A 13,866-nucleotide genomic window follows, 5' to 3' on the forward strand; every position below is an offset into this window, starting at 1 on the left:
CTGCCAGTTGAACCAGCACCATTTGTTGAAGAGGCTTTTCTTTTTGCATTGAATATTTTTAGCTCCTTTGTCAATGATCAAGTGACCACAGGAGTGTGGGTTTCTTTCTGGAAGACTTTTGATGACTGCTTCTATTTTTTTAGGGGTTATGGGACTGTTTAGATGGATATCTGATTCTGATTTAACTTTGGTACCTGGTATCTTTCTAGAAAGTTGTTCATTTCCTCTAGATATTCCAATTTTGTAGAGTATAGGCTATTTTTAGTAGGATCTGATGATTTCTTGAATTTCCTCAGTTTCTTTTGTTATATCTACCCTTTCATTTCTGATTTTGTTAATTTGGATACTCTCTCTGTGCCTTCTAGTTTGTCTAACTAAGGGTTTATCAATCTTGTTGATTTTCTCTAAGATCCAGCTCCTGATTTTGTTGATTCTTTGTATAGTTCTTTTTGTTTCTATTTGGTTAATTTCAGCTCTGAGTTTGATTATTTCCTACTGTTTACTCCTCTTAGTTGTATCTGCTTCTTTCTGTTTTAGAGGTTTCAGATCTGCTGTAAAGCTGGTAGTGTATACTTTCTCCAGTTTCTTTTTGGAGGCACTCAGAACTATGAGTTTTTCTCTTAATATTGCTTTCATTGCATCCCATAAGTTTGGGTATGTTGTGCTTTCATTTTCATTAAATTCCAAAAAAATTCTTTAATTTCTTTATTTTTCTTTTTTGATCAAGTTATCATTGAGCAAAGCATTGTTCAGCTTCCATGTGTGTGTGGGCTTTTTGTTGTTTTTGTTGTTACTAAAGACAAGCTTTAGTCCATGGTGATCTGATAGGACACATGGGAGTATATCAATCTTCCTATATCCTTTGAGGCTTGTTTTGTGACTGACTATATGGCCAATTTTGGAGAAGGGACTGTGAGGTATACTTTTTTTTATTTTAGGATGAAATGTTCTATAGATGTCTGTTAAATTCAATTGGTTCATAGCCTCTGATAGTTTTATTGTGTCTCTGTTTGGTTTCTGCTTCCATGATCTGTCCCTTGATGAGAGTGGGGTGTTGAAGTCTCCCACTATTATTGTGTGTGGTGCAATATGTACTTTGAGCTTTAGTAGGGTTCCTTTTATGAATGTGGGTGCCTTTGTATTTGGATCATAGATGTTCAGGATTGAGAATTCATCTTGATAGATTTTTCCTGTGATGAGTAAAAAGTGTCCTTCCTTATCTTCTTTGTTAACTTTTGGTTAAAAAATCTATTTTATTCAATATTAGAATTACTACTCCAGGTTGTTTCTTGGGGCCATTTGCTGGAAAAGTTTTTTTTTCCAGTCTTTTACTCTGAAGTAGTGTCTGTCTTTGTTGCTGAGATGAGTTTCTTGAATGCAGCAAAATGCTGGATCCTGTTAATGTATCCAGTCTGATAGTCTGTGTCTTTTTATTGGGAAATTGAGTTCATTGATGTTAAGAAATATTAAGGAATAGTGATTGTTGTTTACTGCTATTTTTGTTGTTAGAGGTAAAATTATGTTTGTGTGCTTTTCTTTTTGTTTTGCTGCAAGATTATTTTCTTGCTTTTCCTAGGGTGTAGTTTTCCTCCTTGTGTTGGAGTTTTCCATTTATTATCCTTTGTAGGACTGGGTTTGTGGACAGATATTCTGTAAATTTTGTTTTGTCCTATACTACCTTGGTTTTTCTATCTGTGGTAATTGAGAGTTTTGCTGGATATAATAACCTGGGTTGGCATTTGTGTTCTCTTAGGGTCTGTATGAGGTCTGTTCAGGATCTTCTAGCTTTCATAGTCTTGGTTGAGAAGTCTGGTGTAATTCTGATCGGTCTGCCTTTATATGTTACTTGTCCTTTTTCCCTTACTGCTTTTAGTATTCTTTCTTTTTTTGAACATTCAGTGTTTTGACCACAGGACAACTAATGGAGTAGGTTCTCTCCTTCTGTCATGTGGGTTCCTAGGGGATGGGACTTACGTTGTCACGCTTGGCTCAGGTGTTGCTCACTGAGCCATCTTGCTATCCCTCTAAGAGTCTTCTCCATTAAAAAAGGGTGATGTTACTGGTAACTCTACCTGGGTAGCCCCAAAAGGAAGATAAGTTATCAGCAGGGAATTATTGACAGATTATGAGGCTGTCCTCATTCTGATTAATTTGAACATTTACTTTAGTCAGAGTAGTAAATTTTAATTTTAATAGTTTTTAAAGTAGAAATTATTTTTAGATTATCTATTACTTTCCTACCTGAAGTAATTGAAAGGAACATTCAGTTATATTTTTGTGAGACCTTATAGTTGATACGGCAGGCTTTGTTGACTGTGCTCTTCAATTTAAAGGAATCAGTGGGTGTTACTCTAAGAGGAAAGATTCTTGAAAGTCATTCATTGCTCATACGTGCTTATAGAGAAAATTGTTCACCTTCATTACCAGCAAACAGTGAACATATGATTAGAGTTCCATAATCTAATATTTTCAGAATGAACATATAAGAAACCATTAGTAAGCTTGACAAGGTAATTTATATATATTGATGGAAATGAAAGCTATTTTACATGTTTAATGGTAGCCTAACTTCTTTAGTTTAGGACTAACCGGGTTGGAGTTTTGTTTTTCTTTTTTTAGTTTGATGGTTAATGGGTATGTTTTGAAAATATTTTTTTAGTTGCTTTTAGTTCTTCCTATTACTGGTCGTTTATTATAAAGTCTGTTGTACAACTCGTAGATATTAAAGGTTTTTAATCTACAATTTGTAGTAATTGAGATCATTATTGTTGTAAGTCATGTAAACGGAAATTTGGGCATTTGTTTTGTTTTGTTTAAGAGAACATGAACATTTTTGGTTATTTCCTTATTTACTACAGCTGTAAAATGATTTTTTTTTAAACCTTAGTTTTACTTTGTAAAGTCACCAAGCAAATATGTGCCAAGAATAGATATAAGTGTAAATGAATTTACATTATTCAAAATTTTAGAATTAGACATCTGTCTAATGAATGCTGTTCTAAATGTTGCTAAATGATTAATAGTAATTAAAAGGTTAAATACAAGCTGAAGAAAGCTTTGAATTTTGAAATGTTTGCAACAGCTAGTAATCTGACTGATGCAGACGTTTTTGTCAAAGTTGAAAAAGTTAAAGCTAATTAATTTCTTGGGAGACATATGATGAAATTGTAGGTGTGATAACATATTTGAGTAACATATGGTGGTTATGGGGCACCTTTCTAATGACTGAGCAGGCAGTTAAATATAGACTTTGCACTTTCTTTTCTTTCATTTCCATTCTTTGTTTCCATGTATTTGTAAACTGCTTTTGTTTTGTAGAGGTCAGTTTTCAGGATTTAACAGTTTGTATTTAAAATGTTAATATGAACATCTAACTCTTCTAAGTGTGCATATATTCTAGTTAATTTTTTCTTTAAATATAATTATTTCCTTAAGTATATGTATGTAGTTAAATTAGTGGTATTAAATAAATCAAATGAATGGAGAATTGTACTGACTGCTTTTTCCTGATCACCCTTGAATGAGCACTTAAAATGGTACCTAGGTACATAGTATAGATACAGTGATCCTTCTTAGGAGTTATCTTTTCCCTTTTGTGTATAATAATTTTATTTTTATGCTATTTAAGCATTGCTATACAACATTCTTGAACATTGCTTAATTAAACCAGTTTTGGGGATTGAAATTATTTTTGGCATTTCTTTATTGAATGTTATTCTATTTTGTTTATATTTTGATGAATTTTAACACAAGAATTTTGCAGTTAAAGTCTACCTAACTCAATGATATATATAACTTATATTTTTATTTTTAAAGGTTGTATTTTACCAAAATATTAGATTTGTAAAGTGACATATAAGTGTGAATTTTCTATTATTCAATAATACCAACCGTGAAATAAGAGTTAAGAATGCAAGAAGTTTGTGTGTGGTGTAGGGCTACACTCCTGTTAGTGTCTCAGTATTCTGCTGCTAAGACTGATTATAAAAAAGGAAGCAAAGGTTATGAATTTCTAAGTCTTCTAAAGTTGAATCAGAAAAAGTAGCATTTGTATTTAAAATAAAAATGAATGGAAATAAAATATAATCTTAAACTTTAAAGGAAAGTGAAGTGTAAATTCTAGAATTATTTAGAAACAATTTTATTTTTCCTCAAACATATTGATCAAATACTGTTTTATTTTAAAATATATTTAAAATATTTGCATATAGTTATGAAATTCTAGTCAAGTCCAGAACTGTTCCACTTTGGTCTTTTTTTTTTTTTTTTTTTTTTTTTTTTGCATCACCACAATAGTTTTTATTTAAATTGAATATCCTGTCAAGAATTTTGATATGAACATCTATCATACGAATCATTCTTATTCTAAATATGTTGCAAGGGTTTTTTTTTTTTTTTTTTTTTTTTTTTTTTCCCTGTCAGTTGCTTCTAGCAAGTGAGGGGCTGGTGAAATACTTTATCCTGCATAGTTTGAAATCAAGTCTTTAGATAAATGACGTGGGGATCTTTCAAAGGAGTCACAGTAAAGCATCAGCATCAGTCACTTAATGATGCAATTTGTAAAGTTTGGATCATCACTTAATATCTGTGAACCCTCAGTTTTAAATACAGCAGAATTCTCTGAAGTACTAGATTACCAGTTCAAAAATTAACTTTGGAGATTTATTCTGTAGCTGTTGACTTTAAAAAATTTTAAATTGGTAAGATTGGTAATGATAAGAATCTTCAGAAACAAAAATCTTGAACAGGCTTATTTACTTTGCAAAACTTAACAAGAATTACAATAGAGCCAAATGATTAGAACTGTAATGCTACACCAACTTTTGTTATCAAACTATATGTTGGGTAGTTTTTTTCCCTTAAAGTATAAACAATTCTGCATGGCTAACAGGTGACATTAAATGAAGAATGGAAAGATGACTTTTATTCATTAAGATAACTTAATTTTCAGTTAGTTTTAAAATTAAAGTCTTGCAGAAACTTATGCTTGCAAAGAAGGATTTGAAAATAAGGGATTGAGAGAAAGTGTGCTTGATTATCTTACTAATAGCATGGAGAAGTCCATTTCCCATGGAACATTATACATCCTGCCACATAGAAACAGTTTGTTGCATGTGTTTTTAGCCATTTTTAGAGGGAAGACCATTGACTGCATAACAGTCTGCCATAAAAAATAATTCAGACGTCATTCTTTGTTCCCCAAAATGCCTTGCCTCTATAAAACGGCATGTATGTCAGCTTGATTAGATTACTACAAGTGAGTGCCAAGGAGGCAAGTAAAATTTAGTATGCTCACTATCTATGATTTCATTTTATATTTGTGTTGACATGAAAAGTTTTGGGCTAGGACAGGGAAATAAGCTCAGGCAGGAATCTGATTTTAGGCCAGAACAAAGAAGTAGGCTTCAGGTAAGAGTATGACTTGGAAAACCTAGGACAGGGAAGTCAGGCTCAGTTAATCCTGCTCATGTTTACAAGCCCTTAGAAACAGTGATCACAGGACTTTGTTTATGACCTTGTTTGTTCCCTGAATATTTGTGTTCATTTTCTTGCTTGTTCCTTTAACCTAGAACTGACCTTATTATTACTTGCATGTAATTAAAATGGTATAAAAGCAGACTAGGAAAAATTAAACCCACCCCTGAGCCTCAGGACTGGCTGGGGGTCATGCTGAAAAAAAGTTTTAAGAACAGATGATCAACAGTCTAGAGTTTGAGAAGAAATGATTATTTTTTCCCTCTAGGAATGAAAGATTGATTTAAATAAACATATTAAAGGTCTATCTATTTCACATGATATAAATGCATGCCAAAGTGTCTCAAAATTTAGATTTGTTACGAAGATACTAAATGTATTTTTTAAAGAAATATAGGACTGACTAATTGATTTTATTCTAGTTGCTAGGTAGTCTGAGAAAAAAATGTTTGACTTTACAATATTTTTCTAGTCATAATTATTTTTCTCTTCCTCTTTTTTTGAGACAGAGTATCACTGCGTAGCCCTGGCTGGCTTGGAACTTGCTTTGTAGACCAAGTTGGTCTTAGATTCCTAGAGTTAAACACATCTGTGCCTCCTAAGTACTGAGATTAAAGACATGTACCATCACATCCAGCTGTGGTCCTAATTTCTTAAGGAAGGATTTTGAGATTTGTAATAGAGTCAGTAGTTGAGTCAACAAGAGAGATTCCTGGACAAAGAAATTAAAATTCTCTTATTTTTTGCTTTAACAAAAGAATACTTATTACTTTCTTAAAATGCTTTCATAATGTATTCCTTTAAGCATATTAATATTGTTTTCCTAAGAATATGTAATGTCTTTAACTTAAATTATACTTCTTCCTAGCTAGCATTTAGTTTTTAATTGTGTATCAGGCAGAGCTGTGTACTTAAGTGGTTAAATGGAGTCAGAGTATTTTTCCTTTGGTTGTCCTATGTTTTCAAGGTACACCCAAATTGTGGTGTTTATGTCAGAAGACCCCTTTTAGGGTTGAATGATGGTGTGTGCTTGTACTGTTTGTTGTTGTTACTATTCTTATTGTTTGTTTGTTTATTTATTTATTTATTTATTTATTTATTTATTTATTCATTCATTCATTCATTCATTTATTCATGTCTTAGATCTGTATGAAAAGTTATTTATTTGGCTTGTATATTGAAGTTTTTTTTCTTTTAAAGTAGAGAGTTCTATGCCAGGCTTTACTTTGTTAATCCCAAGATGTCATTCCATTGCCTTTGAGTTTGCACTTTAATGACTAAGATGCATATTAGCATGTCCAATGTTTGGGCGGTAATATCCTATTCCTTAGCTTCTATAGGATCTCCTTTGCTTTTTTAAAACTTGAAGTTGTTTGTGTTTTTTTTTGTTTTGTTTTGTTTTGTTTTATAGATGCCTTTCATCAATCCAGGGAATTCTTAGCCACTAACTCTTCTGATAATTCTTCTGACATATTCTTTCATGTCTTGTATAATGGGGAAATTAAAAACTTGAGAAAAACTTTTGTGTTTATATTTTACATTTTATGACATAATATTGTTCTTTTTTAAAGGTGTTTTTATGCTTCTGTAGTTTTTCTCTTTTTTCTTGTTGTCTGATGTACTAGATTTTTTTTAATCAGTTCTTTTCATATGTTTTTGAATTCTTAAATGTTCTTTTCTTTCATATTACTCATTTATTTGATTTGTGTGTTTTAGGGGACACAGTATATGAGAGCAATTCAGAGAACAATTTTTGGTTAGTAAGAGGATCTGTTCTCTCCTGCCACCTTGTGGGTCCTGAGGATGAGACTCAGGTTTTCAGCCCTGCTGCAAAATGCCTGTAACCTGCTGAGCTGTGTTGTCCATCGTAGTATGTTATTTAGTTTTCTCTTTTACTGATGTAAACTTCAGCTCAGACATTTATCTTCTTCAGTATAAGATAAGCACACTCATTTTAAACTTATTTAAACAAAGTCTGGTAAACTTTGATCCTCTGAAACCCTTAAAGGTGCATTTTTTTATAATGGTTTGTTATTTTTCTTATCTTTTTCTGTCATCTTGACCCCTAAAGTACCTGTTTTGAATGCTGCTGATTCACTGTAGCAGTGTTGTGAAAACTCCCCACCTATGCTAAATCATTGCTTCTAGAAGGAATTTCAGGGGACAGTTTTCTTTAGATTTTTGCTTATGTTTTTGTCAGTTGATCATTTAACATTGTTACGTTTACTTCTTTTTAAAGACTCCTTATTTAACAAGTAGTATTTCCATGATATTGAACTTATAGTACTTTTAAAGTCATGACTGAATGGAGCTTTTTTAAACAGCAGGTATTTCATAGCAGCTCTCTTGCACAGAGAAACACTTACAGTACTTAAACTTATATTTTGGGGACTATTTTAAACAATGAGGTCATTGAGAGAAAGCAAAACTGTGAAGAGTGTGACACTAACTATACCTCATAACAACATTGTTTTTACTCAATGTAAAACCAAGAGTAAAAACAAGAAGACAGAGTGATACTTCATCCACCCACATCTGGGAACACAGGGGTTATTACATATTCAGATTATTTGCTCTTCTACACATGACAGATGACTATTAGAACAGCTGGAGTGTTGCTGAATTCTAGATTCTAAAAAGTTTTAATGAGTAGATGACTTTGCAAATGCAGAATCCTGGAAGGAAGACTGGCTCTGTTTGCTAGGCATGGTAATAGAAAACCATATACAGATTTATGTTTTTGAGTTAGGTTACCTCCTTCTTCTCTCCACACTTGGAAAGAAGCTTGATTTTATATCTTTATTATAGCTTTCAGGAATTAAAATTCTGGAAACAGACGCTAAGGGGGTTGGGTAGATTGGGCAGGCATAAGGACGTGAGTTCTATCCTCAGAATTTATATAAAATGCTTGTAACACACATGTTGGGTTAGCAGACATGGGAAGAAGATCTCTGAATCTTCCTTATATATGAGCTTCAGCCCATTGAGAGTTCCTTAGTCTCATTGGAGAGGTGGCTAGGGTTCCTTAGAACGATTACCATGGATGTTCTCTGAATCTCAAATGGCAGTTACATATGGACACAGGAACACATACATTCTCTCTCTCTCTCTCTCTCTCTCTCTCTCTCTCCCCCCCCCCCAACTTAAATGATGTGAATCTTGTTTTTTGATTATTTTTAGCACCAGTAAATCATTTTACCTAGCATTTTAAGTTGTTCTTAGTGGACTGGGCCTCTGAATAGCTTACTGAAATACTCTATAGTTGTTATATGATTGAAAAACTTGTTATTTAGATATATTCTTTAGACTTACACTAAGATGTGACCTTTTGACTCTGTTAGTAATAGGAGAAATAAAGTTGCTTATTTTTAAAAGAAATTTATCTACTCACCCCATAGAGACCCTGGTGCCTCTGTTCATCCCAGGTCTCTGGCAGATCCTAGAGATTGCCCCAAGGTTTTTCATTCTTCTCCCCTGCACTCCCTACACCTAACCTCCCCCATAGCTTACTCTCCCCTCCTCAGCCCCTCTTCCACCATCCACCTTCATCCAACTTTAATACCAGCTTTCCATTAACACCTTTTCTGCTTTGTGCTGCGTACTTCTCTGTCAAGGTGCAGTCTTAGCAAAGTGGGGATTTTTGTTTATTTCTTCCTTTGTAATGCATTTATTGCCTGTCATAAGAATAGAGCACTTGATGTTTATGTGAATAACCTGTGGGTAAAGGATATTTATGAACAGCACTTATTTAATTAAATGTCTAAAATGTTAGATTAGTCTCCAAGGTACAAATGAAAGCATATTTTTATTTCCTTTTATATTTTTGAATAATTTCAAAATTATAGAAAAGTAGTAAGAATGATGCCTTTTCCCCTTTGTGATATAGTAGCTAGCTGTTCTGTTACTCTTACTTTGGCTCTTTTCTTTGTAGAAAGGAAGAAAATTCTTTTTATAAGAGTATCAGCCACCAAGTCAAAAATCAGTTTTGATACATAAGTCACTCATTATAATTGACTTGTATACCCCTCAGGTTTTGCCAGTTCTTTAATTAATATCTTCTATTGCAGAATTTTAACTCAAATGTATACATTGATTATTAAGACTTGTTGATTATTTTTCATCTAAAATGGCTCCAGAAGTTTCTTTTATGACTTTGATCCTTTTTCAAGACTCCATACTAATTTTGTAGAATAACTACATTTTAGGGTTTGTCTAATGTTTCTTTGAGGTGAGATGTAGATTGTATATTTGGACCATGTTATCACAGATTTGATGCTTTGTTTATGGTTATTCTTTTTTCTTTTTACTTATGTATATATCTATTTGAAACAATTTTAACTATGTAGCCCCTAAGCAAACATATACATTGCTAGAATTTTAGGTATTTCTATGTTCAGCAGTAATTCTTGATTATAGATATTTTGATATGCAGATTTTTGCACACCTGGCTGATTGGAGCGTCTCAGATACATATGGTTTATTATGTCTCTCTAATCCTTTGAATACCCCTTACTGTCTGGTACAGTAAACATGCCTCAGACTTACCCTGTAAAAATCTCTGCCTAAACTCTGGAATCAGAATCAGTTGTTTTCTAGAGAATAGATGGGGCTTTTGCCTTTGCTTTTGTTTTGTTTCTTTTTGTTTAGGTAGAGCATGATACTTAGAACCCCAAATTGGTTAATAGATTGGATATTGAGTGTTAGTGACACTTGGCTCTTTACCTAAATAAATTTAGGAAATGTATGTATGTGTTTATACTTTGGTTCTGCACCTTTAGTTGGAAACCTAGTTAGCACTGATCTCTCAATTTCTGACTAATAGCAAATGTTTTCTTCTAACTTTCCCCATCTTCCTTCATAACTTGCAGGGAGAAACTGAGATCTATTTATCTGTAATTAATCTATAGTTAGTGACCAAGGTTGGGCTAAAAATGATTTTGAGGATATTTCCTTGGATGGGATAGGAATAGTCCATCATGATGCTTGCTTCAGCTTTCTAATTCCTTTGGTTTTGCTCAGCGAGTTCAGGAAGACAAGAAGAAGCTTCACACCTTAATGCATGCTACAAGGGAGTTCTCAGGTTTGTTTTTAATGTCTTAGTGAAGACCTACCTTTGATTTGTGGATAGTCTTAGACTTGTACTCTGGTTTTTATGAGCATGGTTTGTTGCATCCAGCACCTGTTTCTGTATATAGCAGTTCAGAGATTCCTAAGCATTTCTTTTGTGATTTAGTTTATACTTTTGTTAGCAGTGCACGTAATTTATGTGTTTATCCAGTAGACTTGACATTTTAAAAACTAATCTATGTCTAAACTTTTAGTTTTTTATATCTAGTCTTTCATGTGGGCTTGCCAACATGACTAAAGACAAGCAAGGAACAAGAAAAAATGGAAAAGAAGTAATAATGCATCTTGAGGTTTAGTTTATCCACTGTTTCATATATATCAAACTATTCTGGGAAGATTGTAAATTAAAACAGTTAAGTGTTCTTGCCCTCACAAAGGAGTTCTTCTTCTTCTAATGGTTTATTTTATATGTATTGGTCTGTATGTATGTCTCTATGTGCCCATTTGTGTACAGTGCCCAGAAGAGGGCATCTGATTTCCTTAAATTACAGTGAGCTGATTATTATGAGCTGCTGTGTGTTTTTTTGGGAGCTAAGCTCCAGTCCCCTGTAAGACAGCAAGTGATCTTAACTGAACCATGTATCTAGCCCCAAGAAATAATTTCTTGTTCTTAGCACTTGAACCAGATAAGGAAGCTGTTTTGTGGACTTCAATGTATCTCTGCTTCCTCCTTCCCCCAGCTGCAGTAACAAAAATATATCCAAATACTGTTAGCTGTCCATTGAGTGTAAAAAGCAAAATCACCACTCTTGGTCCTGTATTGCTTTTGACAGTAAAATGAAATATAGATACGTAAATTCAACAAAGAATGTGATACTTGCTAATTATAATAATTAAAAATTTGTTTCCAGCCCCCCAACAGTTTCCACCCTCCACACATCCGCCATGGTTCTGGGGTGTCCCTAGAGATAGAGCCAACAGTTTAAGATAAAGGTTACCCACCCCTCCCCGGAATTTTCTTACTGTGCTTTAAATGGGGCCTGCGAGCTCACTTGGGCACCTCCATCTTGGTAGATGGGAGAGCCCAGCACGCTGGACTTCTGCAGAAATAAAGCACTCCTTGCTTTTGCATACTAAAAAAAAAAAAAAAAAAAAAAAAAAAAAAAAAAAAAAAAATTGATAAAACTGAAACCAAATAATGGCTATAATGGATTTGGAATTCAAACAGATAAAATGTTTTTTGTTTGTTTTTGTTTTTGGTGGTTGAACAAGTCAGTGGACTCTTTTATTGCTTCTGGGGTGTGGAGCTCAGGAGTTCTTGATGGGGTGGGTTCGTTTCCTCTTCACCCCCACAGGCTTCGCAGGATGGCACTGGCCCTGCAGATGGCTGCTATCCGCAAATCAGGGCGGTACTTGTTCTTTCGGATCATGTGCCTGATGCTGCTGAGGATGGCCCAAGCATTCTTGTTGATGGTAGTCCCCACGAAAGAAGTGGGAGGTTTTCGCTGACCAGATCTGTGTTTCATAATCACCACAACCCCTTGGCCATCAGCCATGGGCTCCATTCTGACAGTCTTGTGGTGAATTAGCCCGTTGTAGCGGAAGGCGTTTCAGGCCTTCAGATAATTGGGCTCTGTGCTGTACGTCTGCTTACTTCTCTTGATCAAGAAACTGGAGAAGTTCTGAATGACCATCATTGCAGATGCGTGGACATGGCAGCAGCTCCTCTCCCTGTGGCGGCAAGAAATGGAAAGAGAGGATACTTTAAATATTTGATATGTTAAAAGAAATGGAAGGAATCTTTTGCTTTAAGGGCATGTAAATGATAATGCACTATATAGGCTAGCGCCTTCTTAATAGTGTCCGAGTTCAGTTTTATTAAGTACCATTGGACAGCAGTCAGAAATAAGGCAATTTTTATGAAAGGATTTATACATAGTGTATTTCTGTACTTCCGCTGTTTACTAAAGGATCAAAAACAACATACAAGTACATAGACAATAAATCAAGACAAATTGTTCAATGAACTATTTATGCTTTTGACACAAGAAGACTCTTTGTTACATTGAGTTTGATAAAGGGTCTCATTGCCATCTTCATCTTAGTTTTAGAGAATCTCTGTAATATTTCTACATTCCTGTTCTGATAGCACATTCAACTGCTTAAGCCTCTGGTTGTTGAGCTAGAGCTTCTGGAGTAGACATCAGTCACACATGCATGGTGAAACATTCTCATGCTCTAGAAAAAAGCATTCATTTCTGTTTAATCTTGATAGCTTCCAAGATTGGTTTACAAAAGAACAACTATCACACAATTTTAAGTGGGACCTGTTAATCAAATCCTTCCCCCTCAGGGCTCGGGGAGCTCCACAGAAAGAGAACAAATCCCTCTAAATCAGCTGAGCAAAGCTCATATGAACTGACAGACACTGAAGCAGCAAGCACAGGGCATGCTTGAGTCTGCACCAGGACCTCTGTGTAGTGTAGCTTTCAGCCTAATGTTTCCATAGCACTCCTGAGGCTGTGTCTCTGATTCTTGTGCCTCCTCTTGGGGTTATTTTCTTTCTGTTGGTTTGCATTGTTCAAAATCAGTGAAATGGCTTTTATCTTGTTTTATTTTGTTACAAATAAATAAAATAAAAATAAAAAAGAATCACTATTAAACACACACAAGGACAGTTTTTTTTTTTCCCCAAGCTGAACCATGTGCTCTGCTTCTTAAAAAATAGATATCCTAGGATTATTGTAAAAGTGGACATCCAGTGTCTGTGTGATTTCTGGTGAGACCAGAACATCTTGAGAGCCAGTATGCCCAGGAAAAGGGAAGGAGAGAAATCACACAGAAGCTAAGATCTGCTTCTATAGGAGCTCCTTCCAGTTAAATGCTTTGTTTTATATTCTTCACTTTCACTTCAGTACATTGTCTTAAAGTTATTCAAGTTAAGCAAAATGTTTCTTTCTTTCTTTTTTTGTCTTTTCACCCATTTCTTTAAATTAGTTTGCATTTGTGTTGTCTGCTGAGATCAAAGAGTGGTGTCAGGAGAATAGTAAGTGTTCACATGTATGGAACATTTGGGCAAATTAGAATGACCAAAGTAATATGGTACATTGGAAGAAATATGAGGAACTTGAAACTAGATTAAGTAAAAAATAATTTTAAAAAGGAGATATAAAAGAAGGATCTGTTGAGGAAATCAGAACGCCAAAGGTCCCATTTTGGTTAGTACTTCCCTTAATTGTTCGGCCCAGATGTGGGACTAAGTTCACCAACCACGGTTAGCAATGTTAGCTGAGTTTAGTGAAAGTTTGTGATATTTTCTTCAAA

At 34.2% G+C, this 13,866-nt stretch overlaps 1 protein-coding gene and 1 pseudogene across 4 annotated transcripts in view; one reads left to right on the forward strand and one right to left on the reverse strand.

Annotated features, from left to right (window-relative positions):
- Positions 1-13,866, forward strand: part of AKT3 (AKT serine/threonine kinase 3) — a 246,318-nt gene that overhangs the window by 55,457 nt on the left and 176,995 nt on the right. The gene's annotated exons all lie outside the window — the stretch shown is intronic.
- On the reverse strand, positions 11,438-12,256 carry LOC308427236 (large ribosomal subunit protein eL28-like; annotated as a pseudogene). Its single transcript has one exon. The product of its transcript is annotated as a large ribosomal subunit protein eL28-like (transcript).

Source organism: Micromys minutus (genome assembly GCF_963924665.1).
Source record: "Micromys minutus genome assembly, chromosome: 1".
Classification (NCBI taxonomy): Eukaryota; Metazoa; Chordata; class Mammalia; order Rodentia; family Muridae; genus Micromys; species Micromys minutus.